This window comes from Phoca vitulina, unplaced genomic scaffold (assembly GCF_004348235.1).
Source record: "Phoca vitulina isolate PV1807 unplaced genomic scaffold, GSC_HSeal_1.0 scaffold6, whole genome shotgun sequence".
Lineage (NCBI taxonomy): Eukaryota > Metazoa > Chordata > Mammalia > Carnivora > Phocidae > Phoca > Phoca vitulina.
The window spans coordinates 30,654,607-30,680,631 of record NW_022589709.1 but is presented as its reverse complement, the minus strand read 5'-3'; the positions used below and the strand labels follow the sequence as shown (position 1 = coordinate 30,680,631).

Genomic DNA, 26,025 nt, shown 5'->3' with positions numbered 1-26,025 from the left:
ATAAAAGTGCAAACAACAGAGGATATAATCCATTTATAATCCTAAAGCCAGGGCTTCTTCTAATATTTCCAAGGTACTTGGCAAAGAATCAACAAACTAATAGCTCCCTGCTCCCAAACTATCTGAGCTATTATAGAGGACAGATCTCAGGATCATGGAAATGTCCTAGTGTAGTTCCTAAGAGATAAATGTTTAATATTAAGAAAAATAAGCTATATTCTGGTGGGAAATAAAACCCCAATAAGATGGGGCACCTGGGTGGCTCAGTCGTTAAATGTCTGCCTTCGGCTTAGGTCATGATCCCAGGGTCCTGGGATTGAGCCCCGCATCCGGCTCCCTGCTTGGCGGGGAGCCTGCTTCTCCCTCTCCCACTCCCTCTGCTTGTGTTCCCTCTCTCGCCGTGTCTCTCTCTGTCAAATAAATAAATAAAAATCTTAAAAAAAAAAAAACAATAAGGAATCCTAATTTCTGAATTTTTTTTCAATTTTGGAGTGCAACTATGCTGATAGAAATAACTGATGGAAAAGCACTGTACGTTGTATGTTGCTTTTCTTGATAGACTCTCTAACTCCCAGAATTCCAAGTCGGATTTTTATGCTTTCAAGACACTTATAATATTAACGATAATATCTTTAAACCCTAAAATCACTTAAATGTGTAACCTGATCCTTTGTGCACACAGAATGACACGTTGAATGTGTTTTGCAGTATGCAGTTTTGCAGGTGCAAGTTCATTGGGAATTTCTGCTAGCAGAACAAAAATCACAAAATCATGGTTCTACAAATATCCTCAAATTTAAAATTGCTCAATTTAGACTTTTCTCTTTTTCTTTAAAGCAGCTTGTTGCGCCTGGGAAGATTATACACCTCATGGATGCCATTTGTAAAGAAGCTTCATAATCATATCTGTCTTCCTTCCTTTTTCCCTTGACCACATTCAATCAGGCTCTTCTAAGCTCTTTTGCAACTAGGCCCCAATTTTCAGACTTCTGTGTTCACCTCTGTATTTTCCAATTTTAGCAAAAATCCTGCTAAATCAGTTTAATCAGAATCATCCACCCTGGAAAGCTGGCCATTTTTGATATCTAATCAGATTCCTCATCCTCCACCATCCCCCAGAGGGTATCTGATCACCATGGCCTGCCCTAGCAAGAATCCTGTTGGGTCTGTTTAGCTGGAATCCCTCCCTTATCCCTGATGTTTCCTCTTAATTAATTTTCTATACAACTGTACACCCCACCCCCAGTCCTTTGCTATAAATCCCCACTTTTCCTTGTTGTATTCAGTATTGAACCCCATCTCTCTCGACCACTGCAAAGCCACATTACATTGGTCCTCACACTTACCCTGACAGTTCCCCTGAATAAAGTCTACCTTATCATCTTTAACAAGTGTCATAAATAATTTTTTTTAATACTTCCTCCTTTCCTTCCTTTCATCTAGCTTTTTTCAATCTTTACTTCTTCCTGATCTTGTTCTTTTTTTCTTCCGTCTTTCCTTTTTTTTTAATAATAATAAAAAATGTTTATTAAAGGTTAATTTGCCATGCACTATGTGTTGCTATGTGAGACATGCTTGTTTTGGGGATGAAACATCTCTAAATTGATGTAAAAATGTAGCAGATCACAGAACTACCATGGAGAAAGAACTCACATGAGGGAGATGGACTGTACTCATATTATAGGGCCAGAATTTGTTTAACAGTATCTAAAATATATTAATTCAAAAACAGGAGTATGTCTAAATTCACAAATTGATCCCCAGGTTATTCATTCAGTATGACAATACATGTAAAATTCATGGTTTTTTTTTTGTGTGTGTACAATTTAGTCTAATTGCAAGCTTAAATGCTTCTCTAGAAAATTAAAATAAATAACATTCATCAAAACTTATAAATGCTCTCCTGTGAAGTTATAATAACTTCGAAACTTAAAGAAGGAAGAGATTTCAGGAGTCATCTATCTAGTCATAACTTCAGTAGTCAAACAAGGAAATCAATCATTTTATGCATTCATAAAGCAATTACTATTTGATGTGCAAGATATAAGGTACAGGGTGTGGTATAAATATGAAACCATGTGATTATGCAGAGGTGATATATCACAATGTATTAGGTAGGGACAATAAAACAAAAACAGTAAAGGTCATTTCCAGCATAAGACAGTATATGATGGTTATTAAATAGTAATAGGAACAATTCAAAGGAAAAGGAGGTCTCTATGTGACAAGCTGTCAGGGGGAAAAAAAAAAGAATTGCTAAGATTTTATTCATACTCTAAGTTAAAATATATTCTAAGCAAATGAAGAATATACTTTTTTTAAAGGAATATTCTTACATTCTGCTGTAAACTATAAAATACCAAGTTACCTGACCCTCCATCACCACCATCATACATTAGCATGTGCATAATAGTATATGTGAAATAACAGTATATATATTAGTCTCTACCCCCACTGCTTCCGGACACAGAGCTCCACAAACCCTTGTAAATTCCTGAGTGATAAGAGCACTAGGAGCATCTTCTGTTCTATGAGGTGAATAGGTGGGTTTGGTATACGAAGTAGGGATATCTTCCCCTATTATTCAGTTCCCCCCACCAAAGCCAAACAAACTAAAACAAAGATATTTTGCCCTCATTTGTCCATCATCTCTATCATCTTATATCAATAAGTTGCTTTCTCAAAAAAAAAATAATAAGTTGCTTTCTCAAAGCAATCTAGAGTGTTGAGGTTTTGTCACACTTCTCTGTGAGAAATGTGTACTATATTCATACAGAGTTTACTATTACACCTTAAGTTGGTTCAAGGTAGGCTACATGATAAGAAAATGAACCTTAGTAGTATTAAACATATGCTGAATTATTTTTTAGAATATATATGTATACATTTTTATTTCATTAATTTGAGAAGAATCCTCCACTTGGGATGCTTTTTTTTCTTTAAATATTCTTTTATTCTAAGCAGCACTGTAAGATACTCTTTTTTTATGATGACTTTAAGAACAGAATATGTCACTAGAAAAAAATGTACTTTCATATAGCAGACCAGTATTTTTTTAATATGGACTGTATATTTATAGTTTCCTGTCACCAACAAAAATCTATATTGGACAAGTACCAAGTATTTAATAAATACTTGATGAGTAAAACTAAATATCCCTTAAGTAAGACTCATCAAATAAATTTTTAAAAGCTGCTTTTTTCCAGTGACTGCTTATTTATCTGTTGAATAATAAAGTAAAACCATTTCACAAAATATATTAATAGATGAATAGTGGGGGTTGCAATTAAAGTTCATTATCTGCTAAATGGCACTGTCATATTTCTTTGGCTCCATGTTTTGATTTCTTTCAGTTCTGTAACCAGAGATCCACACTTTCATCTTCAATCTCTCAATCACTCCCATTTATCTCCCCACATTTCACCTTGAAGCCAAATTTAATAACTAAGCTTTAAAACCTGAAAGCTGGGGCAAGGCCTTATCTTTAGCAACATGAATAATGTCACAATTCTCAAAAAAGAAAATGCCCTCAACTTCTAGAGCAAGATTAAATTATATATTTACTCTAGGTTCTGGGCAGAGAAAAAGTCAATGGGCTATTTCAAATCATCTTTATTAGCCATGCTATAAAGATGTCATCCAGGACCATGTATTATTGATGCCTTTATTGTTTTCTTTTCATACTGTGATCAATAGCAGTAGTATAAAATTTCCCACCAGTTACTTGGTCATCTTATAGCCCTATGGGATAACATAGAAGACTCAAGAAGGTTTGCAATTGAAACATTATTCACAAGAATGCATCCTTTAGATGTTGAGCTAATATAGTACTGTTCTTGATTTACTAATGAGATAAAGTCAGTGAAAGAGTAATACCAAATATGCACTCAGAGTATATTTCCATAGCTTTCCTTTTCCCTTGGCTCATCATTTTATTACTGAATTGGATGGCAAAAACTAAATAGCCTTTGAGCCTGCATCAGCATTTCTATAGCTACTCAAAATATATGTTGTCCTGCTATTATTTTATTTTAGATCATAACCTTTTTTAGTTTCTGAAATAAATTTGAGATTATCTCAGTGCTGATCATTCAAAGCAGATGAGTCTTCCCAGAAGAAGAGAGTGCCCCAGAAACATGAGGGTCAAATCACAGAGCACACCTTTAAGCAAGAGTTCCCGGGCCTGTCATAATTTATTACTTTGAAAAGTATTGTGTCTTAAGACTCTTTTGGTTACCTATTAGAGAAACATAGTGAAGGTGTTTTAAACCAGAACCACGGGAGTTATTAGATTAGCAGACAGCTATCTTCTAGAATACAAGGGCAGAGATGAGTCTTTCCTCCAGATAGACTGAATGTAGGTGAAAAGAAATCAGAAATATTAGATGTATTTTCTCTCTTCTTTTTGGCATTTTTCTTTTTTATTTTTTTTATTATGTTCAATTAGCTAACATAAGATACATCATTAGTTTTTGATGTAGTGTTCAACAATTCATTAGTTGTGTATAGCACCCAGTGCTCATCACCACACATGCCATCCTTAATACCCCTCACCCTGTTACCCCATCCCCTAACCCCCCTCCCTTCTGTAACCCTCAGTCTGTTTCCCCGAATCCAGAGTCTTTCATGGTTTGTCTCCCTCTCTGATTTCTTCCCATTCAGTTTTCCCTCCCTTCCCCTGTGGTCCTCTGCATTATCCCTTATGTTCCACATATGAGTGAAACCATAAGATAATTGTCTTTCTCTGATTGACTTATTTCACTTAGCATAATCCACTCCAGCTCCATCCACATCGATGCAAATTGTAGGTAGTCATCCTTTCTGAAGGCTGAGTCATATTCCATTGTATATATGAACCACATCTTCTTTATCCATTCATATGTTGAAGGGCATCTTGCCTCCTTCCACAGTTTGGCTATTGTGGACATTGCTGCTATGAACATTGGGGTGCAGGTGCCCCTTCTTTTCACTATGTATCTTTGGGGTAAATACCTAGTGGTGCAATTGCTGGGTTGTAGGGTAGCTCTATTTTTAATGTCTTGAGGAACCTTCATATTGTTTTCCATAGTGGTTGTACCAGCTTGCATTCCCACCAACAGCGTAAGAGGGTTCCCCTTTCTCCACATCCTTGCCAACACTTGTATTTTTCTTTCTATGCATTATGGTTGCACACTGGCTTCTTCTGTTTCTTGGTGATCTTAACAAAATTTTGCCACTACAACACTCCTGAGTTTATATACCTTATAAGTATATATATCTATATGTATAAATGAAATATATAAATATACCTTAGTTCCAAACATGCTTAGAGACCAACTGGGTGTTACCTGTGTTTAAATATTGCAATGTAAGTGCTCTCTATTATGAATATACCTGCCTTTTCAAAATCATCAGGTTTGGGGTGCCTGGGTGACTCAGTCAGTTAAGTGTCTGACTTCAGCTCAGATCATGATCTTGGGGTCCTAGGATGGAGCCCTGCATTAGACTCCCTGTTAGGGGGGATTCTGCTTGTCCCTCTCCCTCTGCTCCTCCCCCTGCTCCTGCTCTTTCTCCCTCTCTCTCAAATAAATAAATAAAATCTTTTAAAAAATCATTATATTTAACTTATCTGAAAGTAACTTATTTAGAATGTTTGCTTTTATGATATTCAGGAATTTGGTATTTTGATTTGTGTGACTTTTGAATAGTAAAACAATTGTAAAGAAAATGAGACAGAAATATTTGAGAGCGCCGAATCCTAACCACTAGACCACCAGGGAGCGTCAGAGACAGAAATATTTGAATTATTTCTATTTTGATGGGCAATGTCCTCGAAAAATGTGTGTATTTAATATACCTACATTTATTTGTGTATTCATTTCTATTTTTGCATATATCTTGCATATTCTGAGTTTATATACTCAGAAAAATACGAAAAAAAAGTGTATAAAATGCATGATATTGGCCATGTAAATGAATTTCCAACTATGAACATCTGGCTTAAAAAAAATAGGTGAAGGTATATGGAGTTTATTTTGGTGAGAATATGAGATTCATTAATCTCTCCAGAAACAGTATTAAAATATCCATTGTTAACATGATGTTTATTTGTTATATTGACTACTATGTAACTAAAATGAATACAAGTCTATGCATTTGATCAAAGATATAGTCATTTCCCCCAACACTTGCACAATTCATATAATTTTAAAATGGTGTGTAATAAGTATTTTGGAGTCTCAAGGAAAATGTATGAACAAATAGAGAATATCAATAAAGAGAAAGCAAACCAAACAAAATTTCTGGACCTTAAAATTTTGATTAACTGAAATGAAATAGTCATTACTAGAGGATTTCAATAGCCAATTTGAGTAGACAGAAGAACCAGTGACTTGATGATGATGAATTGCAATTATCTAATCTTAGGAACAGGAAGTAAAAATAAAAATAATGAACTAGGACTTGTGAGGTATCATCAGTGAACCAACAGTAGCATAATCAGAACCCCAGAAGGAGAGGAGAGAGAGTGGGGTAGAAAGAATACTTGAAGAAATGACTTAAAACATCCTATGTTTGATCAAAGACATGTATCTCTTCTTTCAGGAGACTAAATGAAAACCAAGAAGGAGTTAATACAAAGAAATCCATACCGAGGCACATTAAAATCAAAGGACAGTCAAGGACAAAAGGGGAATCTTGAAAGCACTGTGAGAACAGTGACTCATCATGTACAGGGAATCCTTAATAAGATTAACAGCAGATTTCTCATCAGAACCCATGGAGACTACGAGGGAGTGGGATGGCATTTTTAAAGTGTTGAAAGAAAAGCAGGAAAGAAGAACCGGTCAAGAATTATGTATGTGGCCAGTTACCCTTCAAATATGAAGAAGAGAATGAGATATCCCCAGATTAAAACAAACAAATAAAAACAGCTAAAGGAATTCTTTGCAAGTAGACCTGCCCTACAAGAAATGCTAAAATGAGTCCTTCAGGCTGACAGGAGAGGGTACTAGACAGTAACTTGAAGCCATATGAAGAAATAAAGAACTTTGGTAAAGGTAACTACATAATAAGTATAAAGTCTGATATTATTGAATTGGTTTGTAATTGTTCTTTTTATTTTCTACATCATTTCAAAGATAAATACATAAACTAATAGTTATAAATCTATGATAATGTGAAAGTAATGTATAGAAATATAATTTGTGACAGCAACAGTGTAAGGAGGTATGTGTAAAAGGACATGGATAAACATTAAATACATATTTCTAAGTGAAATAAGACAATCTGAAAAGGCTTCTGTATGGCTCCAACTATGTAACACCCTGGAAAAGGCAAAACTATTGAGGAAGTAAAAGGATCGGTGGTTGCTAGGCATTAGGGAGAAAAGAGGGATGAATAAGTGGAGCACAGAACATTTTTATGCAGTGGAACTATTCTGCCTAGTACTATAATGTTGGATACATGTCATTATACATTTATCAAAACCCAGAGATTATACAATACCAAAATAAACTCTAATATAAACTATGGATTTTGGGTGATGGTTATGTGCCAGTGTAGACTGATAAATAGTTACAAGAGTACAGTTCTGATGGAGGATTTTGATAGTGGGAGAGCCTGTGTATATGTGGGCAACAGAGATTAGGGAAAATCTCTACACCCTCTGCTCAATTTTGCTGTGAACTTAAACTTAAGACCAAAATGCAAAGTCTATTTAAAAAGATGCTACATAAAGCCAAAACAATGTTTGAAAAAGTTGGACTAAAACTACAGAGACAATTATTATATTTTTTTAACTTTTATTTTATTTAATGAGTGTTTTGTTGCTTTTTTTTTTTTTTTTTTTTTTTTGGTAGCAAGAAGTGAGGGATTTCATGGAGGCCAAGGTAGAAGAGAAGAAACTATGGAGAGCAAATAGAAATCTCTCATGGAAAGAGATGATGTCTTATACTCACCCCAGGGCAACAAAGTGGAAGCGTTATAATGCAGCTTCCCTGGTTTCAACTCTGAAAGCCAAACATAGATACCCTATGGTGAGAGAAATGAAACAATCTTGTCTCACACTGCTGTGAGCCTTCTTTCTGCAAAACCAACATCAGGTTGTAATTAGAAGTACACTAGGTTGGATGACTTTGAAAATAAGCCCCTTCTTCCATGGCAAGACAAAAGGTGCTGTTTCCACTGAGTCTATCTTGGGAACAGCCTATTCTCAATAAGTACCACAGTAACATGAGCCCTATCCTTGTATCCAAGAAATCAAATCATTTCTAAGCAGATGCTAACAAGACAGCAGTAATTTTTTTTTTTTTTGTCCAGTGTCATGTCAGGGTGGTGGGGTTTGAAGGTATTTGGTGTTTACCTAGTGATTTTTTTTCTAGATACAAGTGCTTCCTGGGTCATTATAACAGCAGTATGCTTAAGAAGATGTAAAATTACATAGGAAAAAGCTGACAGTTATCTTTCTCTTAGATTTACACAGCTGGTTCTTAGAGCAAGCAGTGGACCTCTTGCATCAATTTGAAAGTTGATTTCAATCAACATTGATTGCCCAGTCTGGACCATTAAGTGCATAAGCTGATTTCAGAAAAATGAAATGTGATGGATGTGGAAATCAGTGTGGGGAAGCTAAAGAACAACAGGAAGAAATCAAGGGTCCTGAAGTAAACAAACCCATTTACAACTGTTTGCTAATTAGCTTTTTTTTTTTCCTTTAAGTTCAGCAGTTTTGTTGATTGTTCTTTTCTTCTTTACAGAATCTGAATCTAGAGAATCTGAAATGCAATGCATCCTAAGAACTATGTAATAGTAAAGAAATTCATAGCATTCCTAGTTACATTCCCCAAGTTAATGCAAGTTCTGTATACACGGGGAAGTAGGAAGAGGGAGTACAGGGAAACCCAAGTGTCTCAAACCCACAGAAATGGATACAGGAGGAGAGGAGGGACACTGAGACATTGGGGGGCTAATGAGATTTTATTCACCTTAGTATAATGCTTTCATTTTCCTCATAATCTGGAATCTGAATATCCTTTTTAAAACCAGTCGAATGTCTTTCCTACTTACACACTTACTGTTTTCTTCAAACAATGGGGTACAACTGTTTAGAGATCCCTGAGCCCATCACCCTTTTATTAACAACCAATAACAGCAAAAATAGAAATGGAAAGCATTAGGAGTTTAGAATTAAGATCTTAAGTGAGTTTACAATGAGATTAACTGTACATGTTATGCTGGTTATCCTACATATATTGCCCTATTCCCAAAAAAAGCTTAAAATAGCAACAGAAAAAGAGAGTGAAGGTCCATGAATTAGGTAAAGCTGGGAAAGACAGAGAGAAATATATTTACAAAGGGAGATAGTTCACATGGCAATCTTCATATCTCCAATGGAACAGAAAACTAGTATTTTAACATATACAAGAAGTAGAAGCACAATCCTTTTTCTTCTTTTTCTTCCATCAAAGAGCTTGGAAACTAGTGGTTTATAAGAAGTCATTTTCAGTAATTTTATTTCCGTGTTACAGGCTGTTATATCCTTCTGGATATTTCCCTCACTTCATTAGAAGAGACAGGGATTCTTTATTTCCATGCTAATATGCTATTCTTATTATCCTGTTTATACTCCTCAGATCCATAAATGTCCTCAGCCTTTCATTCCTGATTTCAGTAATATGGAGCATATGTATTTAACTAAAGCCGTAACTTTAATCTTTATGTTGCACAATTATAACACAGTTTTGGTTTAATGAATTATAAAATCTTGAATAGCATAAGGTATAGGCAGGCATATTTTTGCAAAATGTATTTGTGAATATTCTCTGAACATTCAAAATGTGGATTCAAAAATTGCAGTGGGTTTGCAGCTCTACTGAAATGAACTCAGATATATACAGAAAAAGAAAATTTTCTTTTCTCAAGAGCTGAGCTGATCTCTTTTATAAGCCATCACAGAGCTCTATTAGTAGAGAAATATGTCTTTACCACTTTAAATAATCTTTTGATTGAAATATTCTTCTTTCATTATGAATGATTCTTTTGGATAACTGGCTATGTAGTTAATCCTTCAGAGTTCGTCACTTTCATTTCTCCAAAATGGCAGAGAGGTATATGAAGTGAATCACAGGACTAGTGATTGGTCCTGACTGTCTCCTGGGAACTTAAGTAGAGGGAATGCCCATCAAAACATGTACACCTGGCCTCTCCACATTGCCATGGCCTCCTTAAAACTTAGTGGCTGGATACAAAGTTTAAATATTCTAAGAGGGAAAGGGCAAGGTAACAGTGGCTTCGCCTGTTTGAAGCCAGCTTTGAAATTCATATATCATAATTTATATGACATTGATTAATTAGGAATAAGTCATAAGGTCAGGCCATATTTAAAAGAAGGGGAATTAGAATCTACCTTTTGATGGAGAGAAGTGCCATGAGTTTGTGGGCATATGTTTAAATTACCATAATCTGCCATCCATTTCTATTCTTCCCACATGTCAGTATACTAACCCCTCTCCCAAGACTCCAAGAAAGTCTTATTTATTATGGAATCACATTCAGCTTAAAGTTCAACATTTTATTATCTAAATTATGTCCAGACATAGAGTCTTTGCAGGTACAGCCCCTCCAGAACAATTCCCCTGTGGAAGACCTGGGAACAGAGACAAAGGACCTGTTCTCTGCAGTACCACCGCCCCCTGCCACCCACACACACAAGTGATGCAAGATGGTGAGCCTGGCCTAGGAGAGCTATTACAGACCACCCCATTCAAAGCAGGGAACACACAAAGATTACACACATAAAGCAAATACAAAATCCAGCCAAGACCATGCTGCCAGCCTTTTTTTTTTTTTTTTTCCATGCTGCCAGCTTTTTGATTAGGGCTCAACCCTCTGGCCTAGGAATGATTCTGGACGACTCTTGGATGCACCTTCAAGGTTCTTGATTCTACTGTCTGAACTCTCATGTCTATTCCGTGAGAAATGATTGGTATGTGCAGCTGAACGGTCTTCTCGGCATGCGCCATGCCAATACTAGTTCGAAGGTCAATATGCTTTATTTCGTTTTGCCTCTGTCTTAGTTCAAGCTGGCAATGCTGCGTTAATATGTTGTCTTAAAATTCTTGCAGGTTTTCTGTGAGTACTAATGGCATTTGTTTCACTAGACAAAAGCCACACTAACGCATCTCACCAAGATAAGTCCATCCCTATTGTTAAAAAGTAAACCGAGGTGCACTAAAATGTTTAGAGTTTATTCGATCAAACATGGATTTGAATCGGGCAGTGCCCGACGGAAAGTGGTTAGGAGTGCTCCACTGACAAGAGCTAGGGGCAAAATTACTAAAGAGAACATACAGAATAAAACAAAGCTATTATTTGATTATTATAGTTTAAGCAGTTGCCTTATTTGAGAGACTCTCATTAGCTGTGATGGGTTTTCACTTTCTTGGATTTGAATGTATTGACTCTGACTTACGTTTGCTTATATAGGCTACCAAGACATTAGAACCACCTGTCTAATGGTCTCCTTGTTTAATTACCTTATTACTATCTTTGGCTTCCTGTAAGGTTTTGAGGAGAGGTTCTATTATGTAATAAAGAGCATCAGTGTGGCATGACATTAAGATGTGAAGAGAGACTCTTGTCTGTTGTAAGTACCACAACAGGTATATTCATGATCTTAACAAAGGGATTTATAGTCATGCCCTGAGTAGCTTCTGGAGACAATATTTCCCTGATAATGCACTGATTTTGATCTCAGCTCAAAAAACATTTTTAATTTTTTAGAATCATTTGCTAACTGCAGAGTGTGTGGATGACAAATGGCTTTATTGTCAAACCAAACCCTGAAAGTTCTGTTGCCTTTATGCTAAAAAAATGTTTTCTTTATACTGTCTTCGTTTATGTTTTAATATGAGCAACTAGAAGCCAGATGGCAACTTTAACGCTTTGTCTGGAATATTCTTAATTAGATCATCAAGTTCATTTTTTTAAAATTTTTCATGTTAACAAAGGTGACAATATCATTAAACTTTCCACCTTCCGATAACATTCTTCTCACGTTCCTTTCATCTCCCACCAGCATTCTTCTGAAGTGCCACCAAGCTTCTGCTCATAGTCTCTGTGACTCTCAGTGTCCTTCTAACTTCTCCACCACCTGGGCCTAAGCCACTCTCTCCTGTTCTGAGGGTTTTACTATCATAGCACCACTCCTGGTACCTAAGTTCATGCCAGGTATGTATTTCTGTGAAACACCCTAGTGCAATATTTAGTGTTTGGAGGAATTTTTTATTTTTAAATCGCAGATCTTCGATTTGAGCAGAACTTTGGGGGTACAGCTTATTTTTGCTTCACTCAGTGTTAGGTTGGAATTACTGGATGCTAGAAGCTGGATGCAGGAATGATCTGCGGGTTGATTTGTCATATATCTCCTGGTCGATGTTGGCTGTAAATTGTTAACTAAGCTTGTACTACTGGGTAATATGACATGTGGCCTCTCTGTGCGGCTTGGGCACCTCACAACATGATTGTTGGGTTGCCAAGATGAATATCCCAAAAGAAAGAATCAGGCCTTTCCTAACCTAGCATCAAAAGTCGAGTAGTTTCTCCTCTGTTATTTCTACTTACTAGCAGAGGTTCACATAAGCTGGCCTATATTTAAGTGGAAGAAAAATATGTTCCATTATTTGATGGACAAATATCAAGGAATTTGCAGGCATATTTTAAAACCAGACTCTTATTCATGACTATAATATAATTCTCTCTTTTATACTTCCAGTCCTGGTTCTTGCTGTACTAAGTAGCATATAGCATTTAGAAAATACTTCTTCCCATTAAATCTTACTTTTGAGACTCTTCAAATATCTCTTTTTATGTAATTAAATTTCAAATTTGACCATTCTGTCTTTTTATATTTCTGCCATAACAATTAAAATAACTGCAGCACACATCCTCAAGAAGATAAGCAGATGATGCTCAGGGAAATATACGTTAATATATTTCATTGTATTGTTCCTATTACAATTGAAGCATAACTCTCAAAAATAGGAAAGAGAGAGAAAAAGCGGGGATAGATAAATGAATGCCAGAATCTGTGTATGGATTTTTCCTGAACTCTATCATTTCCACATAGGTGGAGAGTTGGGATACTAGTTTAAATCCCAGAAACTGATTTTAAGACCCTCTTTTAAGATACTATAAAAGTGACAGTGTGAAGCAGGTAAAGGGATGGAAATGTAGATTTTTGAAGCCCAAGAGAAAGTTCAAAAATAGTCCAACACACATAGTAGAGTTGTCAATGTAATTTTATGGGGGAAGGAAAGTTTTTTTCAACAAATGTTACTGGAACAACTGAATAGCCCATATTGTAAAAATGGACTTCGATCTCCTTTTTCAAGTCACACACACACACACACACACACAATGATGGCAGATAAAATATAGGTCTAAATGTAAAAGCTAAAATCATAAGGTCTCTTAAAAAATATGTGATTATATTTGTGAACTTGTGTTCAGGATTTCTTAAATAAGACAGTAAAAGTATTAACCATGAAGAAAAATAATTAGATTTTATTAACATTAAAAACAACTGGATATTCATGATGACTATAACTAACAATATAGTTTTGTATATTTGGAAGTTGCTAAGAGTATAGATCTTAAAAGTCACCAAAGGGGGGGAAAATTGTAACTTCATGATGTGATGGAGGTTAACTAAATTTATGACAGTAAGTATTTCACAACATACATCAAATCATTATATTGTACACCTTAAACATATACAATGTTATATGTCAGTTATATCAGTAAAACTGGAAAAACCTGAAAAAATAATTTAAAAATTAAAACTGGTTATAAAAGAACTGTGTTAATAAGATGCAAACTTAGGCCATATTTATAATCCATATATGTAACAACGAACTTGTATTCAGAATGTATATTGTCGATCACAGTTTAGGTTTCCTACCCCAGCACTGGTTCCTGTGGATTTCTGCTCCTGGTTCTTTGCTCTAGTAAGTGATAATTCTCAGTATCCACCAATCTTTCCCCAATTTTGAGTGCAGTGGTTTGGCCTGTGACCTCATTTCTCTGATGGATCTAAGAATTGTTGATTTTCTAGTTTCCTCAGCTTTTTACTTTTTAAGATGGAATGACAGCTTCTAAGCTCTTTGATGCCAAAAGCTCTTATTTATTAGGTAAAATTTTTACTACTGCTTCTAAAAACAAAAACCAAACCAAAACAAAACAAAAACCTCTTGTCCTTTCTGCCCTTCCTGCACAGTGAAAAATTATTTTTTTTCCAATTTCCAAGAGGATTTTTGTTTTAATTTGTGAAGATTGGTTTATTTCTCTTGACTAAAACCACTAAGTTACTTAATGTCATCAATAACCAAAGTGTATGTTTATAACAATTAAAAAAATAAAAGCATATATCACCACAAAATAATTAGTTCTGTGATATAAAGTATCAAAGTGTAACTTTAATAAAATTATTGGTAACCTCAGTTTATATTCTGGCAGATGGTAATATTGGTCATAAAATCATGCATCTCTTTTGAAGGCCCATCACTATTTTCCCATCAAATAATCTCCTTGGAGAATTCTAAACAGTCTGCAAAGTATTCAATCTGGCCTCTCTGTGTCATTCCAACCCTTTGCACTCCCTGCTTGGCCCAGTGTACCCTTATTCCTCAATAAAGGTTGGATTTTTTTTCCCCTTCTTAGTAGCCATCCTGACAAATCTTTTCTGAGGCTATCGCCAGCACAGACCCTGGCAAAATTCTACTACCCTCAGGTAGGTTATAGCTTGCTCATCGCTCAAAGCACACTTTTTCCAATAAAATATCTTGGACCTATCAAAAGATACAGTTGCTTCTGTGCCAACATACCCTTACATTCTTAAATCTTTATACATGTTGTAATGTGTTACTAAATATTAAAATAAGTCTCACTTGTACAGTACTGTAGGTTTTATATAGTGCTTTCAAATGCATTTTCTAAATTTCTCACAGTAAATCTATAGTTTCTTTTGGAATTTCCACTTCAATAGATAAGCCGAGGATCTGAAATGTGAAGTAACTTATTTTGGGTCACAGAACTCCTAAAATCTAGATATTTTATTTCAATATTCTGATGGTCTGACTTCTGCCGATCTTTACTTCCCCTGTCAATTAATGTTACATGAAAACTTACTTTCCATTCAGTCTGGTAAATGGATGTTTCTATGGAACATAAGAGAGAATCCATGAGAGACTTTGGCATTTTAAATATTTCCTACCACCTCTGACTGGAGCTTATTCCATCACTGGCAAATATACAACTGAATAAATTAATTGTTCCATAAATCCCTTGTTAAATCACTTGGCAAAGAACATTTATCAATTTAATTCCTATATTTAGTTGTTAGGAACCAGTTACTAATTCAGAAATGATTTCAGAGTCGAAGCTATAGGACATGTATGTTATGGTAGAAGGGAGTAAATTTAGACAGGACTGGGGGCTAGTACTATCAACGGCACATCAAAGTGAAGTTTTGCAAAAGTCACACCTGGAACACATCAAGTTCTGGTTGGGAGGAGAAAAATGACTGAAAAGCATGGGGAAAAAATGTTGAGGATAATATATACTGCCTAGGATTGCCTAGGATTGGTGAATGCACACATACACACACAAAGATATCTTAATTATATATTTATATTTTTATATGTGATTAATATATAATGTATATTTTATATAAATTTGCATATAATTATATACCATATATGTATTATATATTTTTATAAGCACTAAAGGGACAGTATTTACTCTGTGGTAGAATTTTTAGCAAGTATTTTGAAATTGAATAAATGGTGAAAAATTGGAAATGGAAAAAACTCTGAAAAGTTTATTTATCCTTATCATTTTCCAGAACGGGACATGACTATGCCAAATACAGCTAAATAATTTTTGTCCAGGTCAGAAGCAGAATAAAAGTCAAGAATTATTTTACTGCCATCTGCTATTTATGCTAGCTTCGTTGAGGTATTCACTTATGAATGCTTCATGCTTTCCATATTTCTCTGCTTTGCACTTGTCTCAACCTCAAATGAATGGTCCTCATTGGTGTCTATTTACTCTTCAGTATGTAGCTCAAGTATACCTGCAAAAGGCTTTCTGAACCCTGTTCCCTCTGTCTGAATATGAGAGTCCTTCCAACAACTAGGTTAGACAATGTGTGTATATTATTATCTATCGTCTATCTATCTATCTATCATCTATCTATCATCATTCTATCATCTGTCTATCTATCATCTATCTATCTATCATCTACCTGTGTTTAGCTCACATCTATATCTATATTCACCTTTTTACTTTTCTATCCTTCTGAGCTTAGTTCAATCCTGTGAGAAATGGAACAGTATTCTAATCATTTTTGTATCCTTAGTGCCTTCTTCAGTGCTTAAGGCATAGTGTGTACTTAATATTTGTTGAAGAAACAATCATTAAGAATAGCTGTTAGAACTCTCATTTATATACTCTATTTTTTCTCCTATTTCTTTTATAATGACAAAGAAAATTCCTCTTATGTAAATTATGGGATTTAAAATGGACTATGTCATTTTCTCTTTACCTATTGTATTTTAAATATCATAATAGATACCACTATTTCTCATATTGGGTTCAATAATCTTTCTCTTGACCATCTGTTATTGAATGTATTTTATAGCTACATTTCACTGTTTCTTTTTCAGTTATTGTAGTGCTTCCATTTTCATTCCCAGTAAGGTCTCCAAAAAGGGGCAGATATATTTAGACAGACATATTATACTTTTCAATTGTCATACTCCATTCCCTTATTCCAATAGCCAAATAGCCTCCAACTCTGTATTTTGACAATTTCAATTCCACAGAATATCCCTGGCTTCATCAATTATTTCTTTAGAAGCTTTTGTGAATTCAGAGCACATCAGGAGGATTAGACATTTTAGGTTATTTCAGCTATTTTACATTGAACAAAAAACATGTTCATCAAATTAAATGGACATTGTCAGAGGCATAATGGAGCAATAGGAGGCTATGCAGAAAAAAAAAATAAGTCTAACTAAAATCTCATAAGGAAAGAAATATTTTATAAAAGTTTGTCCTGCTCATTTACAAGTAGGAAAGAAGATGCAGATGTTTTATCCCAGTGTATGACAGCTATTTTAACTTTCGAATATCTCAACTACTTTATACAACTGATTTCATGAGGCTACTCTACATTTATTTTTGGTATTTGAATAATATTCAACAATTTTTTATTGCCTACTTGAATATTAAGAAGAACTTGTGGTATAGAAATAACATTCTCCCATTCTTATTATAATGTATTCTATCTGATTAGATCATTGTATATTTCAGATTAGATTTATGTTGTTTCATCTTTTCAGAGACATGATTTCAGTTTCTATTCATCTCTCTCTGTATGAATTGTTTAAGAAAATATGTTCCTAAGCATATAGAATTGCATACATTTATTAGACCTACTGATATAAAATACGTAGTGTACATGAATGTCTTTTTTGTCTTTTGCATAGCAGATCTTCTCCTGGGATTAGATGATGTTATTAAGATCTCTATTTATTTCTCATTCAAAAGACCAAGTTGAAATAATTGAAGTAAAAATTGCTAGGCATTAATCAGAACTGAATAAGGATATAAGAATTATAGGATCAGAATCACTAGGAGTGTGTCTTGATTCAGAATTTTAACAAATGCCACAGGGGAAATTTTTGTGTAGAAATTTGAAATTTTGAGGGCCACGAATGTAAAGGGTGTGTCAAGGAAGCAACATGATGACAAATAGAGGCCATAACACAAATGAGGGAAATTCTTGAAGTTAAAAGGAGAGTCAATATAGATACATAACTAAATCAGAAAAAAAATAGGAAAGGAACCTATTATAAATGGAAAATTATGATTTATTCAGTGACTTTTTAACATCTTCTATAGTGTAAGCCAACTTGGCATGACAGTAGCTTTAGGTAGCAAATAGCCTTACTCCAACATGACATATTTAAATAATTTTCTTCACAATACTGTTGAGGACCTTGGCCAGAGGACAGAAGGAAGAAGAGATATATGAAGGAAATGTGAAAGTAATAAAAATAAAAGGTAATCTGAGGTGTGTAAGGGAGATATCTGATAGCAGGGGAGAGAAATCCAAGCATTACTGAATGAGAAAAAGATATCTATTTCTATTCCTATTCCTATTTCTATTTCTGTCTATCTTTGTCATCTATATCATTTGGTGGAAAGCAAACATTGAGGGAGTGAGAGAAGGTAGTTGAGAGGAGTGATTTAAATGCTCCTTATGGTGGGTGCCTGGGTGGCTCAATCAGTTAAGTATCTGCCTTCAGCTTAGATCATGATCCCAGAGTCCCGGGATCGAGTCCCGCATCGGGCTCCCTGCTTGGCAGGGAGTCTGCCTCTCTTGTGCTCTTTCTCTCTCTCTCAAATAAATAAATAAAATTAAGGAAAAAAATGCTCTTTATGGGGTTGATAACGTATTATTTAATCAGTGGGAATACTAACTAAGTTGTGAAGATTGCTTTTAGTATCATGTCTCTTAAAAATAGTTTTTTCAAAAATAAATAAATTTTAAATAATAAAATAATAAGGGTTTTATTCTACTGTATTAAACTCTAATGCAAAGCCTGTTTGGTTCAACCTGTGTTTATTAGGTTTTTATTAGATCTGAATTTTCTAACCAATTGGGCAATAGGGAAAGTAGGTAAAACCATGAGATAGTTCCCTAGCAAATGTCTGGATGCAACTCTAGTCCATACAGGACATATCTTACTCTAGTCTATATAGGATATTGAACATTGCCTTCTTTTAACATCATTTTAAGGTACATTTTGTTCTTTCTTTTCCTTTTTTTTTTTTTTTTTAAGATGTTATTTATTTATTTGTTAGAGAGAGAGCACAAGCAGGGGGAGCAGCAGGCAGAGGGAGAAGCAGGCTCCCCGCTGAGCAGGGAGCCTGATTCAGGACTTGATCTCAGGATCCCGGGATCATGACCTGGGCCTAAGGCAGATGCTTAAACAACTGAAACACCCAGGCATCCCTCTTTTCCTTTATATTTTTAAGTGAGAATGTACTCCTACTACATTGTTCTACTGTTACCTGTGTTTGGTGCCATGTTGATATGGCAAGACTTGACTCTAACATGTTGGCAAAAAAGAGAAAAACAAACCCTTTTATAGGGCAGCTAACTCTTCAATAGTGGCCAATGATTAATCAAGAGCAGGAGACTCAAAACAAATCAGATATCACTACTCATATAGCACTCTAAGCCTTTTTCTAGGTGTTAATGGAATAACATCATGTCTGGGTAATATGGCATTAATAAATTGATGAAAACTAAAGTCATTTAATGTCCTTAAAGATGAACATATTAGTATAACAAAGCACCTTGTACACATACAATGTAACGTATTCCTGCCTTCTCAAGCTTTTATTATAAATGTGCCTAAAGATACAAAAAAAACTGAGAAAGTGTTTAATTTTATTAATTGTGTATTCCTATGTTTTTAATGCATAACATTACCTATAATTTATTTTCATCATCTGGGTATGCTCAAGGAAGTGAGGAATAATACAAGGTAATAACTTTCATCAGAACTGCCTGAATTCATTAGAATTTAAACACCAAATATGCTGATTTATTTTAAGTTTGGAAAATTATTCAGAGATAAAATTCCATATCAAATATCATTTATATTTAGGTTATCTTACTTAAAACTACAAAATATTGCATCTGACATTTCCTATGTTGACAACTTTTTAAAAAATAATCATACCAGATATCTGACAAATGTAAATTTAAGATTCAACATTATTCTGTATCTAGAATGAGAAAACATGCGTAACAACTTCACTTTTAATCTTGGGAAAAAAAGGTAACTAGGTGGTTATGAACTAGCATCTCCCATTAAATTAATGGCTTTACCTAATTCTTATGTCTTCTGAATGCAGCTCATTAAACTTTATGCTCTTTTATATTCATTACAGGAATTCTGTGTTATTTTTCCTTAGGATCCTCCTATAAATCATTTTATAGGTGAGGAAGCTTGACCTACTTTCCCAAAGATAAAAATCTCTTCAAATCACTAGTCTAATATAATCTTGAAAATATTATCTGCTAATATTTGCTATTAGAAGATATTAGCTAATATCTGCTAGAGCCTAGAGGATTCACACGGACATAAGGCAATGTTGGGTTGCCATTACAAAACAATATAGACTGGGCAGCTTAAACAACAGAGATTTCTTTTCTCTCAGCTCTGAAGGCTGGGAGTCTGAGATCAAGGATGAGCATGGTTCCTGGGCACCTGGGTGGCTCAGTTGGTTAAGGGATGAGCATGGTTCCGTTCTGGTGAGAGCTCTCTTCCGGGCTTGCAGATAGCCACCTTTTTGCTGTGTGCTCACATGTCCTTTCCTTCATGTGTGTGTTTGGATAGACACAGAAAGCACTCTTTGGTGTCCCTTCTTATAAAGATACTAATTGTATCAGATCAGAGCTCCATGAGGAGCTCTCTTCACATAGGGTGAGGAGTGCTTAGCGCTTCAACATATGAATTTTGGGGGGACAATTCAGTCTATAATGAGTAACCATCCTCATATGCATCATACAATGACTGGTATCACTAAGAAATCATCCCGGGTGCCCCTTTCTAGTTGTTGAATAATTGGTGACCGCATCTGATTAGTTCAACAAGTAGCTACTGTTCCAGGTCCTGCTCAGGGGCCAGGTATAAAGTCATGAACAAAGGAGAATTAACTATTATCTTGTATTTGGTATGATACGTGCTTAAAAAGGAAAAATTCTGATGTAAAAAGATCGTGAGATGATGGGAGGCTTCTCTGAAATCATTTTAGGTGAGACTTAGGATGACTTGAAGGATGCTTACGATGCCCTCCCGGACATTCAGTCAAGCAGCTGTGCCATGGAGTTTCTGAGCCAGGGTCTGCTGCCGCTCAGCATGCAGGACCACAACCAGAAGCCAAGGTGAAGTGCCATCCACAGGGGCCCTGTCACCTGCACAACAACCTGGAGCTTCTGGAATTTGTTTGTTTACCTGGTGTCTGCCGTGCTCCTGGAGATCCCCTACCTGGCTGCCTTAAATTAGGTGTGTGTGTGGGGGGGGGGGGGGACATAAACTTTCAATCTCTAGCAGCTATTTGAAACTCCATCTAACCTAGTTAGGAAGGAAATACTGGATACTTGGATATGCTCTAAATTTCCTGAGTTTGGAGAATTGAATTCATAATCTTTGAGTAAATGATAAACACCAAACTTTCAGCTGTTTAGGCTAGATAGATAATTGTGTGGGGGGGAAAAAAACTGTAAAAGTGCTAGAGCCTTACAGTGCTTGCCCATGAGCCTGAAATAAAGCAATTATTAAAAAAAAAAATATATATATATATATATATATACAAAATACTGATAATGTTTGATGTCTTATTTGCTTTTCTTTAACCAGGTATCAGAACAAATTCCAAAGCAGCTATCATGAAGAACTTCATTGCTCCCGGTAATCAAATATTACGAACAGTGGAGGGTGTTGACAGTATATATTTATAATTTACCTATAATTCTGGCAAGAACTAACAATTGTGAATAGAATTCACAATTCTATTTCATGAAAAAGTTTCGTGAAACCTTTATTAACATCATTTATTTGTTAAAATGAATTGATTAAAATAATTGGTTTGCTATCTGACTTTTAAAGAATAGTGGGCAATTATAAAATGGCTGCATGCAGTAAATGGTCAAGACCTCCTTCAACCTCTTTCTATCACCTATTTGATAGTGAAGAATTGACATCTGCCCTTTTGTAGCCTGGGCTCTCTTATTTTATGCAGTAAGTTTCAGACACCTCAAATCTGCCATTCGGAGAATTAAAACCTTGGGATAATGATTGAGGTTGCTATTTGGAGATAAATAATTAAAGCAAGTTAACAAAGGATCTTTTTAAGATGCTGTGGTTCTTATTTCCAGAGGGCCTTAGACTGTGAGTTCCAATAATAACCTCTTATTTAACATATCTTCATTTATTTTACCTATTTCCAAGATTTGCTCCCCAGAGGATAAATTAAAATTATATGATTTAAAACAGTCTGGAATAATGGGACAGTTCTCTTTCGGTAACTTTCCATTAATTTGAAGAAGGGATTCATAGTGGATTTATAATCTACTCTTGAAGTGTGGATCCTGAAGCTCACTCAACATTGAAAAAATAGTTCAAATATGTTACAGGCACCAAAAAAACAAGAAATGAAGTTTTGTCTAAACTCAGTAAATGAACAAACGAATAGGAGAGTTTCAAAATATGAGTAATTCAAGAGCTATCAGTTCTACGATAATGCTTTGTTTTAAAAATGGAAATTGTTCCAATGCACTTGATATATTGGAAACAATTTAAGCAAATTTTATGTTTGTTTATGTGTGATTTGAGAACATGAGATGGACCCAGAAAACTGCAACAAGCTGTCCAACAGCACAGTAATCCACAAAAACACACATCTACCAGCTACTTCCGTTCACCAGGTGTTACTACCCTCACCCACCCACAGCTGGTGTTAACAACTTTCAGTCCACTTTTGGATGACTACTTCCACCACTTCATGATAACTCAGGAGCTTCATCCTTTTTGTGTCCCTCTTTCACAACTAAACCTCAGGTCTTTTTCAAGGTGAAGTGACATATATATTGTAGCATTTATGTAGTACTTAATAGTTTAATATATATGAAACTGTGCCACCACTTTTAAGTCCTATTCCACCTGCCCTGGAACCCCAGTTTATTTTGTTGCTCAATTTTCATAACCGGTAATTTTTAGGCATACATATGTAGAGTTATAGGAAAACAGGCTAGTATATTTAATGAATTAATCCAATGTGCACTATTTTGCTAGAAAAGAATAAACAAGGAGAAATAGAGTTTCTGCCTATCTCAGGGTCTCTTAAGAACAAAAGATTAATTAGCATTATTAAAAATAGCTCTAATATGTATTAAGTCCTTGAGCTATACACTTTTCTGTAAATGGGGTATGCTTTAGTAAAAAATTAATTTATTGAAGTCTGTTTTAAAAAATGTATAATAGGCCCAATTATCTGATATTTATGAATTCCTTTTTACTTTTTTTTCTGAGTTAAATTTAAAATAAATTAAATTTGGGGCACCTGGGTGGCTTAGTCAGTTAAGAGTCCAACTCTTGATTTCCGTTCAGGTCATGATCTCAGGGTTGTGAGAACGAGCCCCACATGGGGCTCTGCACTGAGCATGGAGTCTGCTTAAGATTCTCTCTCTCCCTCTCCCTCAGCCCCTCCCCTCCCTACTCGTGTGCATACTCTCTCTCCCATCCTCTCAGTAAAATAAGATAAAATGTAAAATAAATTAGATACATATTAATAAAAATAGGATCTTTAAAAATAGTTTATTTACATAAAATTTTTTATCCCTTAACAACTAAGTAAATGTTTCTATGAAAATGCATATTTAAGTCCATTAGTTTCACAAATGTCATTGCATCTTTTGGGTTGGCGTGATATTTGTGTTTAATATTTTTGTTTCAGATGTCAGCAACTACATAATAAACCATTAAATTAGTGGCTTGGGACAACAATAATTTGTTATTTCTCATGATTCTCAGGATTAGTTGGATGATTCTTCTGCTGTTTTACCTACATACATCAGAGGGTCAGATTAGCTGAAAAGTTTCTGATGGCCTCATGCACCTGTCTAGCAGTGTCACTGATTATTAGATGGTGGATTGGTTCTCCTCTATGTGGTCTGTCATTATGCAGTAGGCCAGCCAGTTTCCTTACACAACACTCTCAGGGTAGCATTCCAAGAGATCAAATAGAGAAGCTACAAGTTATCTTAAGGCCTAAGCCCAGAAAATATGACTTCACTTTTGACATTCAATTATTGAAGCAAGTCAACATATCAGATAAAGGGCTAGTATCCAAAATCTATAAAGAACTTCTTAAACTCAACACCCAAAGAACAAATGATCCAATCAAGAAATGGGCAGAAGACATGAACAGACATTTTTCCAAAGAAGACATCCAAATGGCCAACAGACACATGAAAAAGTGCTCAACATCACTCAGCATCAGGGAAATCCAAATCAAAACCTCAATGAGATATCACCTCACACCAGTGAGAATGGCTAAAATTAACAAGTCAGGAAATGACAGATGTTGGCCGGGATGTGGAGAAAAGGGAACCCTCCTACACTGTTGGTGGGAATGCAAGCTGGTGCAGACACTCTGGAAAACAGTATGGAGGTTCTTCAAAAAGTTAAAAATAGAGCTACCATACAATCCAGCAATTGCACTACTGGGTATTTACCCCAAAAATACAAATGTAGGGATCCGAAGGGGTACGTGCACCCCGATGTTTATAGCAGCAATGTCCACAATAGCCAAACTGTGGAAAGAACCAAGATGTCCATTGACAGATGAATGGATAAAGAAGATGCTGTGTATATATATATACAATGGAATATTATGCAGCCATCAAAAAGAGTGAAATCTTGCCATTTTCAATGACGTGGATGGAACTGGAGGGTATTATACTGAGCGAAATAAGTCAATCAGAGAAAGACATGTATCATATGACCTCACTGATATGAGGAATTCTTGATCTCAGGAAATAAACTGAGGGTTGCTAAAGTGGTGGGGGGTGGGAGGGATGGGGTGGCAGGGTGATAGACATTGGGGAGGGTATGTGCTATGGTGAGCTCTGTGAATTGTGCAAGACTGTTGAATCACAGATCTGTACCTCTGAAACAAATAATACATTATATGTTAAAAAAAAAAAAAGAAGATAGCAGGAGGGGAAGAATGAAGGGGAAATTGGAGGGGGAGAGGAACCATGAGAGACTATGGACTCTGAAAAGCAAACTGAGGGTTCTAGAGGGGAGGGAGGTGGGAGGATGGGTTAGCCGGGTGATGGGTATTAAAGAGGGCACGTTCTGCATGGAGCACTGGGTGTTATACGCAAACAATGAATCATGGAACACTACACCAAAAACTAATGATGTAATGTATGGTGATTAACATAACATAAAAAAAAAAAAGAAAAGGCCATTTCAGATTCAAGGGGAAGTTAGGTAAACTCCTCTTCATGACAGAAATGTGGCAAAGTCACATAGTAAAGTATCATGAGAGGAACTTTTTCAAACATCTTTGAAAATATTCTACCACAAAATGTATTTTGAAATGTGTGACTGAAGAAAATTGTATGAACCTTTAAAAACAGAAACAGAAGGTAAAGATTGCTATAGTTAAAAAGAGTTATAAATTGATTGGTTAGTATAAATAAAACAAAAATATAAGTAGCTGATCCAAACTGGAATTTGTACAAACCATGATGTGAAGGAACAAATTACCCAGTGATAAAATCAATTCAAGTGGAACATCATGGCATTAGGGGAGGCATGCTGGGAAAATGATGCATATCTAGCAGTAATAAATGTCTTCTGTTGAGTTATATGGCAAGGGAATAAAAAGTTCCTTCAGAAAAGTACGGCGGTTCCCACTAAAAAGATTTTGTGAAAATCAACCACCATGATAGGAATAATCCTTGGAAGTTCCCATATACTGAGATTATCTAAATAAGTGAAAATGATGTAAACAAGTGCAGGAGAGAGTTTTGGTAGAGAGAAGTCCCTCAGCTGTGATAGTTTGAAATGAATTTCACAGAATTTCAACTGTCTTAAAGAATATGTGAATGTATTGGTTTGTGACCCAAAGTCTATCAGTGGTACAAATTTCAGGCAGTTTCAGTCAGAACGTCTGTGTCTTTTTTTTCTCCGACTATTTCAGTTTTCTCTCTTTTACATATTAATCTTATCATGAGACACTCTTCCCTTATGGTCACAAACGGATGCTCGTAGGAATCAGAGCTATATGCTTCTTGAACACACTTGATGAGCATCTTAGTCAACTTGGGCTGCTATAATAAAATACCATGGACGGGGTGGCTTAACAGACATTTATTTATCACAATTCTGAAGT

At 35.3% G+C, this 26,025-nt stretch overlaps 1 long non-coding RNA gene across 1 annotated transcript in view; it reads left to right on the top strand.

Annotated features, from left to right (window-relative positions):
- LOC116632207 overlaps nucleotides 1-22,501 on the top strand; it is an 85,331-nt gene extending 62,830 nt beyond the window's left edge. Inside the window, exons 4-7 of the long non-coding RNA XR_004299366.1 lie at nucleotides 6,583-7,037; nucleotides 12,056-12,207; nucleotides 20,875-21,125; nucleotides 21,480-22,501. This is a non-coding gene — a long non-coding RNA (uncharacterized LOC116632207). The remainder of the gene's footprint in view (nucleotides 1-6,582; nucleotides 7,038-12,055; nucleotides 12,208-20,874; nucleotides 21,126-21,479) is intronic.
- The last annotated feature ends 3,524 nt before the right edge of the window (nucleotides 22,502-26,025 follow it).